This window comes from Lissotriton vulgaris, chromosome 10 (assembly GCF_964263255.1).
Source record: "Lissotriton vulgaris chromosome 10, aLisVul1.2, whole genome shotgun sequence".
Lineage (NCBI taxonomy): Eukaryota > Metazoa > Chordata > Amphibia > Caudata > Salamandridae > Lissotriton > Lissotriton vulgaris.
Window position 1 is genome coordinate 1,019,792,688 of NC_141698.1, and position 12,552 is coordinate 1,019,805,239.

Genomic DNA, 12,552 nt, shown 5'->3' on the forward strand with positions numbered 1-12,552 from the left:
TGCCGCACGGGCCCCCCACCACTGCTACTACTTTCTACCTGCAACCTTTGAACAGAATAGCTTCCTTCAGATAGAGGAGGAACACGGCAAGCCCATAGGCGTGATGAACACCATCAGCCACAAAGAATCCCTGACCTAAGCTTAGCTCCGCAGAGCTTCTCGTCAGTCCAATGAACAAGACCCAACGACAATTGCGGGGACCCTTTCCACCTCGAGGAGACCATAGCTCCTGACATGAACCTAACATGCCGGAAGGAATAAAAGGCCCCTCTGCCACTAATCTGTAGATCCCCCGGGACCAAACCTTCCCCAATAGAGTAACCATCCCCGGTTCTAGAGGCCATAGTACCAGAAAAGACCTCACACAAAGCGTCAGTGGACTACACCCAGGTGAAGTTACCACTACTGTGTAAGCCGACCTCTACACCGTCAACCAGAAGGTGTGCCCACTTGACACGCTAGTGCTGCTATCCTCAAAGAGCACAGGGGGGATTAGGGGGGGGTCACTACAGAATAGACTACATAACTAGGGCGAAGTTATATGGGATATAACCAGAATTACTGCATGCATCACCGCACTCATGTGTTTAGTCTGGAAGCAGCTAAGGCCCTGCAACCAATAAGTTGGCTAGTCTGTAGGTAGACTTACGACCACCACAAGGGGTAGCTGTATTGAGACCAATTGCCCCTTAAGCACCTGACCTGCATGAAGACCCGCATGAAGACCCGCCTGAGAAACGAATGCCTCTCTGACGCTAATCAGCATATCCACCCGGGTACATCCCTCTACAGCAAAAGTGTAGACTATCCCAGGTACGTGAGGTCATACCTCTGGCAAGGAATCAGGAGATGGGGAGCCTCCCCTCTGGTATCCCACACAAATTATCAAACAGGGGAAACCGCGCATGTCACTGAGACACACTACACAACTTCCCACAAGCATCAGCAAACAAACCCAATGATGTACGACTTCAGCCGAAGCGCAGTACTACATTCAACTGTAACTGCTATGTTTACGCTTGTGCGACTAAACTCAAGAAGATACAGCAGTCTGATGGAGAGTGCAAGCATATATTGGTAAAAAACTTGCGAGGGGAACTACATGCAATATACATGAGTATACAGGATTGCCAAAGAAACTGCCGGAATCACATGACGCTTAGTTTGCCAAAAGGCTGTAATACCATGCCACCTCAAGGATGACTTGTCTCCAGGGCTGACTTACGACCCCCCCACAGGAATGTAATAGAGGCTTCTAGGGGTGCCACTTATTAGGGGTATAACAGTCCAGACTCAGGCGTGGTTACACCAGTTGCTCCACTTAGGCATGAGGTGGGAGTAACACTGCAGGTTTCTGACCCTACCTTCTGCTGGGAGGCATCAGGATCTCCCAGACTGATGGCACAGCGGGTGGGCTGCCTACTGATTCCAGAGCCTTGGCTGACAGACAGACAACCGCAGTATTATGGAAGGGGTGAAATGACAATTGTCCTGTGACCTTTCCTACTCAAAGGCGATTTAACACAGGACGGGTCCCAGGATATAAACATAACAGGACTAGCCAACCCTCTTGGTTGAGGCCCCCGGGGATATAACGCGCCAGGGGATATTCCTATAAGTTAGGGGGGTCTAGAACATGCAAATAATCCTACTTAGGCACATCCTAGACTGACTACCCTACAGGCCAACCTTGCCTTGACGAATAGAAAGACAGAAACCCAGGGTGAAATACATGAAAAGTGACAGGAAATTCGCACCTATTGCACCCTAATTCCACACTGTGGAGGTCTACATACTTAAATTAACCCAGTGCCGGTCCCAGGCATGTACAGATAACAGGACTAGCTATCCCTCATGGTAAGGCCCCAGGAGGAGATATGTGCCAAGGGATCTTCCCCTTAGTTTAAGCCTGGGCCTAGAGCTTGCTAATAATCCTACTTTGGCACGTCCTAGACTGTCTTCCATACAGCCAGACCTACCATGAGAAACCGTCAGATAGGAAAACAGATGTGAGGGCCCTTCCCAATCGAGCGCCATAGGGAAAAGCACGGCAGCAAAGCTGTAATGTGTAAGATAATAAGGTGCCAATACAAATTTCCGCACAGCACTAAATTAATAACTGAAGAGGTATACATACTTACTGTACTGCCCGTCACAGCACTATCTTATTTGGGATAACGATGATCGGAGTCCCGCCCATGCACCTAATGGCCTGTCCCCCCACATAAATGTGAGTTCCTGCGAAGGGACAAAGCCCTAACTGCCACACCCAGCCAAGGTCAAGTAAGATGACCGTGACTTAGAAGCAGGTCGACCACCTACATTCACAAATAAGCGGGACAGGAGGAAACTAAATTACTTAGTCTAAGATTAAGTCAGGATGACTCTCTGAACTGTTACCTTTCCACCGAAATGACATGCCCTTGCTATTGTTCGAAAGGAGCCTCTTATCAAGTGATCTTAAAATATTCCCTGGCTCAGGGAGGTCCTCCCAAGGAGTACCGTTGGAATGGAAGTCCGCCCCAACAACCTGTTAAGCAGCATGTTACCCACTCTATGCGCCTGGGCCACTACCGAAACTGCGCACTTCACTTTTCTCTTAGAACACCCCACTACCTGCGCATAGTATACTCATGCAGCGAGCATACCCGACCCTTCCTCCTGTAAGGGCCCCTAAACATACTCCCGATGTATGCTAATGGAAACAGGTCTGTACATAGCTCGCCACCGCGGTCTAAGCTGGTGGACTTTGGAATGGTGGGTGCAGGGTATCCGAATCCTCAAGCGACTGTACAGAACGCCCAGCTTGGCAGTGCCTACCAACCACCAGTGGTGTAAAGTGCCCCGACACCCTACTCTGGAATGGGAGGAACCATAATACAAGAAAATACATTTGAACCTCAGCCTGAGCCTGCATTGCCACTGAAAATACCTGAGAAGAAGGTCCAAAGCAGACTCCCAATATGAAGTTACTCATGGAGTGATGCAACAGCTGGAAAGAGAACTCAGAGAAATTCTCTTGCTGGGCCGAAAGTCAGCCATGTATACTGATGGTCACCAGAGCATATATACCTGAAGGAGCGCTGGGCCTATCATACCTATCAGGACCTCAACACTTTGAAACGAGGGATTGCTGGTGTGTAGTACAATAATGAGGATACCGACCCGGATTAACTCACCCATTTCTGAATTGACCTATGCTACAGATGCGAAAAACTTGCTGTAAGAATATGATGCCATCGACCAACCTATCTATCGTACAAATTGGAAGAGTATAGCAATGGTAAGCAAGAGAGCCGAGCTAGTGCACTCCTAGCACGGGGGCTCAAATAGGAGAATCGAACTAATAATACGTAAAGCTGGAGGGTATGACAATATTCAGGGTACAGGATAGGACATAGAGACTTAAAGTAATAGATTATTAGAAATAGAAGCAGGGATCGAAGAAAGGGTCGCTTTCAATGTAAGTCTAAACTGTACCACTCGCACCCTCCATCGCCGACAGCGAAACTGTTCTGTAAAACTCCTGATGAAGCTGGAAGAAATCCCATATTTATCTTGGATAAAATGATCGTGGGCATATAAATTGCCACCTAAATGCCACAATTGTAGTGTAATGGTCGGGCAACTTCTGGCAAGATACCAGTTGGACAGGCTGTTGCGCATTTACGTCAATTCCCACTATGCCGTGCTCCCCAACAGGAGCAGATTGGCGTACATGAGACCGAGTAGCAGAGAGTTACAGATGCCCCTGCTAAAGAAGTGGTGTTCCAGCAGCCTAGGGCGCATACGCAAATGTAGGACATGGGCTGATACACCTGCCCCCGTGGAGCCCGAGCGAGTGCATTGCGGCCCACAGTAATAGGTACAAAATCGCTGGTGACCTAGCTCAGTCTCTCTTAACTAAATGGAAAGCTGCCCGACCAGCTACCGCGACGTGGTACACAGAGGGCATGCATCGCAAAGCCCGACGGTGAGAACGACTCATCATTCCGGTCACGCACATGGCTGCCCACTGCAGCTATTGCCTGCCACCCAAGCAACATGAGGGGCCGGTGCTAAGGGGCAAGCAGGGGCCCGGCCGTGTCGCTTCTGCGCCTACCGGGCCTACACGTGCCCCCATGCCTCCTAACCGCGTTAAGATGCATGGACGCTAACCGGATGCATGTCAATGCTGTCCGCCTTGGATGCAGTTGAAATGACTGTATAGTTGGAGGGCAAAGTGTATTCTCGATCTATAACTATGTCAATCATAACACTATTTGATATGCCGCACAAGTGAAACTTCGTCCCGACTGACAACAAAGATTTACCAGCCTTGAAGGCCATGCATTGCGTCCTATACCAAAGTCAATCTTACTCCTAACCGCGGCTATTTGCAAGCAGTATATTGTATAAGAAGCAAATTACTTATGGGGGTGTATGTAATCGTATGCAACATGACAATTAAAACAGTCCTGCGGGGAGCAGATAATCCCCCGCAAGATCTAAATTCTGAAGTAATCGATCTTTCTGTAACAAATTATTTAATTTGGTGTAGGAGCGTTTAACAAGAGCTCCCGAACGTTACACAAGGACACCTTCAATGTATTATAATGATTTGCCCAGAATCGCAGATGATGAGTGAGCCTGCAACCCTAGACTCGAACCCGTTTCCCCAGCTCCGAGGTCGACCGATAGGCCGCATACTCACCCCAGATCGGGTGGAAGAATTACATATTACAATACCAATGTGTCGGACTGCTACCCTTGGCGCCTAGTCCAAACCCGTTTCTGGCACGGGGCGGGACAGCGTGGAGTCCCCTCGTGAATTGGCCCTACGCGAGATCCGACAATCTGCCTAAAGTACACGTTGCGCAGCGTGCTGGCATTTCTTTAATTCGCCGTACATTAAACTGTGCATACCTCATAGATAGCTTCACAGTACTGGGCGCTAGAATGGTGTACCGCTGTACGGACCAGCAAGCAGTGCTTAATAGAGGTCTACTTCATAAGTGGCACGTACATAAAACTGCGCATACCTCATAGATAGCTACACAGTACTGGGCGCTTGAATGATGTCCCGCTGTACGGACCAGCAAGCAGTGCATAACAGAGGTCTACTTCATAAATAGCACGTACATTAGACTGCGCATACCTGATAGATAGTTTCACAGTACTGGGCGCTTGCATGGTGTACCGCTGTACGGACCAGCAAGCAGTGCTTAGCAGAGTTCTACTTCATAAATGGCACGAGTACGATCGGTAAATACAAGCAGCCACATTGCACTACGCAGTTCCTGGGGCGGGCCAGACAGTCCCCGCCCCTGTGGCCAAGATGGCGACCAGAGGCGACTTCGAAGAACCAGCACCCTGCTAAGGTGCAACTCTACCCCCGAGCCATTCAAAACACTAAGCTCCTCCTCCTTCACAAAGTCTAACAAACCCCTTGCAATGCCTATGCCAAAGCTAACTGGCTGCACCAGGCGCTAAGCCCACATGAGCGGAACCTCCCGCAATCTAATGCCCCTGGGAATCGCCGGATCCGGACGCCATCACCCACGTGCGCCGGACCTAATGGGACCTACTGCCCCAAAAATTGGCCGCAAGCGGATTGTGTTACCAGCAGACTGAGGATATACCAACCAGCAAATAAGCCCAGGAGGCATACATAGTGGATTAGTATAATCCTAATCCGCCTGCAGCGAGTCTTAATACAGGCGACCAAAGACTCCGTGCAATCATCGCATTACAAATGCACACTTCAAATATGCCGTCTTAAGTAAACTCCCAAGTGTGCGACAGTTCTTACCAGCTGGTCAGAAATTTAAAAAACGACCGAATGGTCACCTCATCCTTCTAAATCCTTACCGGGGAGAAGTAACAACTTAAATAAAAGTAAAGCGCTATGCAGCGGCAGACACGGCCAGGCCTCAACATAATAAATGAAATTACCGTTTGATCAAATATCTATTTGGTCCCTCGTGCTGGTTAATCAGAGTACACAGATCTGAAAACGATCCGCTCACAGCGCACACTACATATCCTGAAACTGGCCCCAGGCAGTTTTCTGTTGAGGAAAGCTCCACCGGCTGAACGCTCTACTCTGTTCAATTAATGAAATTAATAGATAAATTAATCGCCTTGCGGTGTCCCACGCGTAGGCATCCTAACAGATGGCGTAGGCACACCCAAGTGACTGCAAGCATCGTGCGGCACGAGACAACGCGACACATCCTAGTGATTGCGAAATCGGCTGGTAGACCTAAGGCAGCTGTGTACCCGTTCTAGTAGAAGGAGCGGAAACCAAACCTAGAGTAACTTCCTAGGCACATCAACACCATAAGTATTATTTAGCCTAACTCCGGTCTGGACTGTAAGGGAAACGAAGCGACAGGCAGGCCTTGGACACGGCAGCCCCGACCCCCACCATTCAAATAGTGGTACACGAACCGGAACAATAGGCATGCAAAGTTAATTCACCAACCCGCACGAGAATGCAATGACCCAGCCCTGGCGGTACAACAGCTTCGCGCAACTGCCCCTGAGCTCCGACGGGCCTCCTCAAAATGGCCACGGGGGGATGGGGGGAGGGGACACACTCCGCCGCGACACTCCTTACAGACAGCAGTGCCCGCGCTACACAAACGTGACCCAGTCCCCCAAGCTCGATGCCACTCATTCCTCTGCCGCGCAGCACCACCCCCTCCATGTGGAGGATTCGCGGACCATGCCGACCCCAACTCCTGCCTAACCAAACCCAAACGACCCGACTCCCGCACGGAGCTAGAGGCAGGAGAGGGGAGAGGAAACCTACGGCTACAATGCCCACACTCACCGGAACAAAACCGACGCCAGACCCGGTACGACGTGTCACAAGGGGGGCTTGGGGGAGGGCAGCCGACCCCTGGGAGGTCTCCTCCCCCGGGCTGTTTGGGAGGTTTAGGTGGGGGTCTTTTTCCAGCAGTTTCCATTTGGGCTTCTTTTGGGCTACTTTTGGTTGTTTTTGGAGCCCAGCCTATAAATGGGTGGGGCTCCTCCTCCCAGACACCATTTTAGGCTTAGGTGACCTGGTGGCCGGTTGGTTTTGCAGCTAGTTTTTGTCGGTTGTTTTTGTAGGTCTTTTTCAGTCTCGAATTTGTAGTGATTGTCTATTCAGGTTCGTGATGGCTGGCGAAGATTATCGAGTGCTTGAGGCGATTCGTCTGCTTAGCGAGGCGGGCCGCTTGGATTTGGTTATAGGTGATCGGGAGCAGGCCGAGCCCCAGCGTCCCTAGCGTGTGGCATCAGCAAGGGTGTCGGCGGTCGTGGCGGCATGTTATTCCCCTAAACGTCGGCGGCAGGAGGCGGTAAGTGAAAGGGGCCGCTCCAGAACTAGGAGAGCGGTCCCGGGCGAGAGGGTGCGCCGGGGGAGTGGTTCGGGGCCTTCTGAACCGGCGGGTGTGTTGGGGCTTTCTGTTGGTGGGCCTGGGTTGGTGGGTGAGTTTCAGACGGTACCGGGTGATTTATCAGCGGTAGCAATATGTGACAGGGCTGCTTCTGCTCCTGTATTGCGAGGTCGTCGTGCCTCTAGACAGCGTGGTTGCACGCGCCGCTCTGCCTCGGCCTCTGCGGTGGCGGTTAGTGACGTCATTAGCGGGGGAGGGGCGGAGGCCATTTTGGAGTGTGAGGCGGTAGCGTCTCGACCGTTACAGGGCGGTCAGGTTAATCCTGTGTCTGAGGTGTTCTCTCATCAGAGTGGTCTCAGGCAGGCTGATTTCTCGGCGCCTGGGGACGGTCAAAATGACATTTTACTTACACCTTCTCGCACACAGCACGTTTCTTTTCCTGCAGGTCCTGCAATTACTGATTTGTCTGGGGATTTTGGGGGTGCTGCCGCAGATATGGGTCAAGTTAGCCCTTTATTGTTTTCTCCTTCGGTCTCTGTTAGGGGTGAGGTAGTCTCTGTTTGCAGTGGTTCGTTGGGTGAGGGTAAGTGGGCACAGATGGGGGGCTTTGAGGGTGTTGGGCGTGTGGAAGGGTATTTTCCTGTGGGGGATCCTTTGAGTGAGCGTCAATCTGTAGTCAGGGTTCGGTCTTGGGGTGGTTTGGATGTCTTACCTTCTTGGGGGGAGGGGCGTAGGGACGCCTCGTTCCGGCAGAGGAGTGGGAGCCTTGGGGGTATGCCTGCTGTGTCTGGTGAGTTACAATTTCCAGGTTTGCAAGTGGGTGGGAGGGATAGGGTTTCGGGTGCCTTGGGGGGGTCGGGGGTTCAGGGTTCCCAGGTACAGGGCCCGGCTTCGGAGTTTATTCAGGCTTTGTTAGATTGTAGTACTGATGAAGAGCTGTGCGCTCCTTCCCCTTCTCCCCCTCGGCTGAGCGCTGTTTTAAAAAGAAAAGGCCCTGTTGGTTCTGTTGTTTTTCAGGAGAGTGGTCAGGGTTTCGGTAGAGCGGCAGGTGATTTGTCTTCGGCTCCTGGTGTTTTATGTAGTAAGGGACCCGGCACATCAGTCCGGCCTTTTTCTTTACAGGTTAGAGATCGGCCTGGAGCAGCGGACTTGGCAGGGCGGCAGGCAGCCCAGTCACGCCAAAGTGAAGTGCGGGTGGAGCCTTGCGTGGCACGTCCCATACCATCGAGGGATCCCGTCGTGGCCAACACAAGCAGGTTCAGCGCGACCTCGATGGCCCCAACGAGGGAAGTCACCACAGGCAGTGTAAGCAGGTCAAGCGCGACCTTACTGGCCTCATCGAGGGATTACAGCGCTGTTCATGAGAGCAGGTCATGCACGGCTTCTCTTGTGCCACAAGTTCTTCGAGGTTCTAATTTGGTTTTGCCGGTTGGAAAAGCGGTTGTAAGTGGTAATTGTGGAGGAGGGTACCGGCGCGTACAGTCGGCCTCCCCGCCACGGTCACAGTTGAGGGCTGGTAAGGCCCGTGGACGTTCACAAACAGTTGCAAATGTTCAGAGTAATGTGGTGTTGCCTGCTCCTCCCCAGTTAGAGGAGTCGTTAATTCTGGATTATGATGAAGAAAGCCCTGAGAAGGGCGAAGTGAGGGAAGTTGTGTCTGGGGGGGGGGGGCATTCTCATGTCTCTCATAGTGTGTTACAGGCACCGGTGGTGCAGAGTCATGCGGAGTTGTCCAGACCACGAGTGCTCGGCCTCTCGGTGAGGGCTCCTCGGAGGGCGGATGACGGTTCACGTACGGCATGGAGGATGGAGCCAAGTCAGCCTCCTTTGTTGCGCCCAGGTGAGAATATAGAACATTCTGTGCAACCTCAAATGGTGTCTGTTGGGATTGGGGTGGATTTGGTTTCTGGTGAAGCTGATGGTAAGTTGTATAAGGGTCGCATTGTAAAGGACCAAAGTGTGGGTACGGCTGATGAGGATAAAGGAGTAAGTACAAAAGTGGACAGTGGTACTTCCACAGTTGGTTTGGACACGCCTAAAAACGTTTTGCATAGTAAAGAGTTGAAGATTAAAAAATTGCCCTATATGGGTGTTACTAAGCCTTTGGGGGCTCATTTAATGCTCAGCACTAAGGAACGGATATGGAATGGTGAGTACGTAGAACTGTTGAAACTATTGCACAGGGAGGTCCGGGCAAAAGAAGGCTCTAAAGAAGAGGAATACGAGTTGGCCAAGCGCCCTAAAGTTCCGTTGAATATTGAAAACTGGACGGCGGCCTTTTTAATCTATGCCAGCGTCTATTGCGAAAAGTTTCCTGAGCGCTGTGTTTCCTTGTTTAAATATATGGATGTTATTCGGAAAGCGCAAATAACAAGGAATGATTTTGCATGGGCGCAGTATGATGAAGAGTTCAGGGCACGCATGGCTTGGGACCCGGAGGCAAAATGGGGGAAGTTAGACACAGATCTTTGGCAGCATACTATGGGTTCCTCTGCTAGTGGTAAGACTATTTTTACTGCTAGTGGTTTTCCTTTGGTTTATCGCCCCTTTCAGGCGCGACCCACCCGGGGAGGGGTGGGGGCTAGTTCGCCAGCGCAATCCAATTCAGGCACCTGTTGGGATTTCAATAAAGGGGCGTGTAATAGAGAATATTGCAAGTTCCGGCATGAATGTTCCCAATGTGGAAGGAAAAATCACCCCTTGTCGAGATGCTGGGGTCCTAGGCCTTCCGGGGGTCACCAGGGGCCACAGCAGGGGTCAGGGTCTTATGTTGCACCACAGCCATCTCCAGCTCCCAGGGGAGGGAAATCGTCATCTGGCTCTGGGCCCAAAGGCTCGTACGCCGGTTAATGTTCTTCATCTGGCTGCCGCCTTGCAGGACTACGAGCCTGCGGAGCTGCGGTCGTTTTTATTATCAGGTTTTCAGAATGGTTTTCATCTGGGTTACGAGGGTCCTCGTTTGAGGCGTTGGTCTAAGAACTTGAAGTCGGCAAGTGAACATTCTGCTGTGGTCCAAGAGAAGTTAAATAAGGAAGTGTGTGAGGGCAGGATGGTAGGTCCTTTTGATGATTGGCCTTTGGAGAATCTGATTGTTTCCCCTATTGGAGTGGTCCCCAAAAAGGAACCTGGGCAGTTCCGGCTCATCCAACATTTGTCCTGGCCAGAGGGTGGGTGGGTGAATGATTTTATCGACAATGAAGCTGCCTCGGTGTCCTACTCTTCTGTTGACGTGGCTATGGCATTGGTTGTAACAGCAGGCCCTTCTGCTGTAATGGCAAAATGCGATATTAAATCAGCATTTAGACTGCTTCCAGTCCATCCTGAGGACTGGAGTCTTCTGGGTATCCATTTCCTTGGTAAATGGTACGTGGACAAGGCATTGCCAATGGGTTGCTCTATGTCATGTGCATTGTTTGAAACCTTCAGTACGTTTCTACAATAGTTCTTTACTCAACAAAGTGGACATACGTTGGTCACACATTACTTGGATTACTTCTTTTTTGTGGGTGCGGCAGATTCTTTGGACTGCCAGACTGCTCTGACAACGTTTCAGACGCTGATGACTCATTTGGGTGTGCCACTGGCTCCTGAAAAGACCATGGGTCCTTGCGCGACCATGTCTTTTTTGGGAATTGAACTTGATTCACAGTCAATGCAGGCGTGTCTACCACTGGACAAGAAGCAAAAAATGTTGGAATTGGTGGGTGTGATGTTGTCTAAGGAGAAAGTTTTGGTGCGGGAGGTTCAAGTTTTGCTGGGTCACCTTAATTTTGCATGTAGGGTGGTCAGGGCGGGCAGAACTTTCTGTAGGAGGTTGGGGAGAGCTCTCTCTGGTCATTACTTGCCACATCACCGAGTTCGTTTGTCAGCAGGGGCCAAGGAAGATTTGCGTATGTGGGTCACTTTTTTACATTCTTTCAATGGTGTCCCTTTATGTAGGGAGGTGGACTGCTTGTGGGATGTGCAAATTTTCTCTGATGCGGCTGGCAGCGAGGGTTTCGGCTTATACTGGCAGGGAAAGTGGTGTGCACAACAATGGCCGGAGAGTTGGAAGAATGGAGGCAGGAGCATTGCCTTTTTAGAATTGTTCCCGGTTGTGGTGGCAGTTACTTTGTGGGGCCAGGATTTGGCTCACAAGAAGGTTCTTTTTAGAATTGATAATATGGCTGTGGTGCAAGTGATCAATAAACAGTCTGCTAAGGACCTACAGATCCTCAAACTTCTCAGAGTTTTTGTGCTAGGTTGCCTTAAATTTGACATTTGCTTTAGGGCCCTGCATGTTCCTGGTGTGGACAATGACATTGCGGATGCTTTGTCTCGTTCACAGTGGGAGAGATTCCGTGGGCTCGCTTTGGAGGCAGACGAGGAGCCGACTCCCATGCCGGAACATCTGTGGACGGTAGGCAACACAGGGTTGTTCAACTGGTTTTAGGTTCTTTGGCCCCATCTACTAAGTTGGCATATGAGTTGGCCTGGAATGAGTTTTTGTCCTCAGGAGCTTGTAGAAGGGAGATTCTTTGGCAGAGGTCTGAAGACGTGGTTCAGTTCATTTTGTGGTTAATGGATAAAGGTTTATCCAGAGTTACAATTGCTGGTAAATTAGCGGGTGTTTCTTTCATGGGAAAATTGTTATGGGGCTATGCTCCGTCAGCTGGGGAGTTGGGTAGGAGAATGTTGGAAGGGTGTTCCCGGGAGCGGGGTTGTGTTCGTGCACTCAGGTCCCCTTTGTCTTGGCAGAAGTTGTTCAATATCATATCTGTGTTGCCTGTGGTGTGTACGGATCGGGCGGAAGCTTGTCTTTTTGCCACGTTGATGGTATGGATGTTTTTTGGAGCGTTTCGGGTATCTGAGCTGTTGGGCAATAAAGTTTCGAGAGGTATTTTGGGGGGATGTTCAGTTGTCAGTTCGGGGTGTTCATATATGGCTGTCTCATTCTAAGACGGATCAGAGGAGTTCGGGCAAGGGGATTTGGCTGGAGGCGGTTTCCCCCCCGGAGACTTGCCCTTTACGGGGGGCTCATTGCTGGAGGGAGCTTTTGGGTGGGGTTCTGGGGCATCAGGTTTTTCGACATTTGGATGGTTCTGTGGTGACCAATTATCAACTGCGCATGGTACTGCGAAAAGCGCTGCGTCATCTTGGACTCGATGAGACTTATATGGTACACACTCTTTTAGGATTGGGGCTG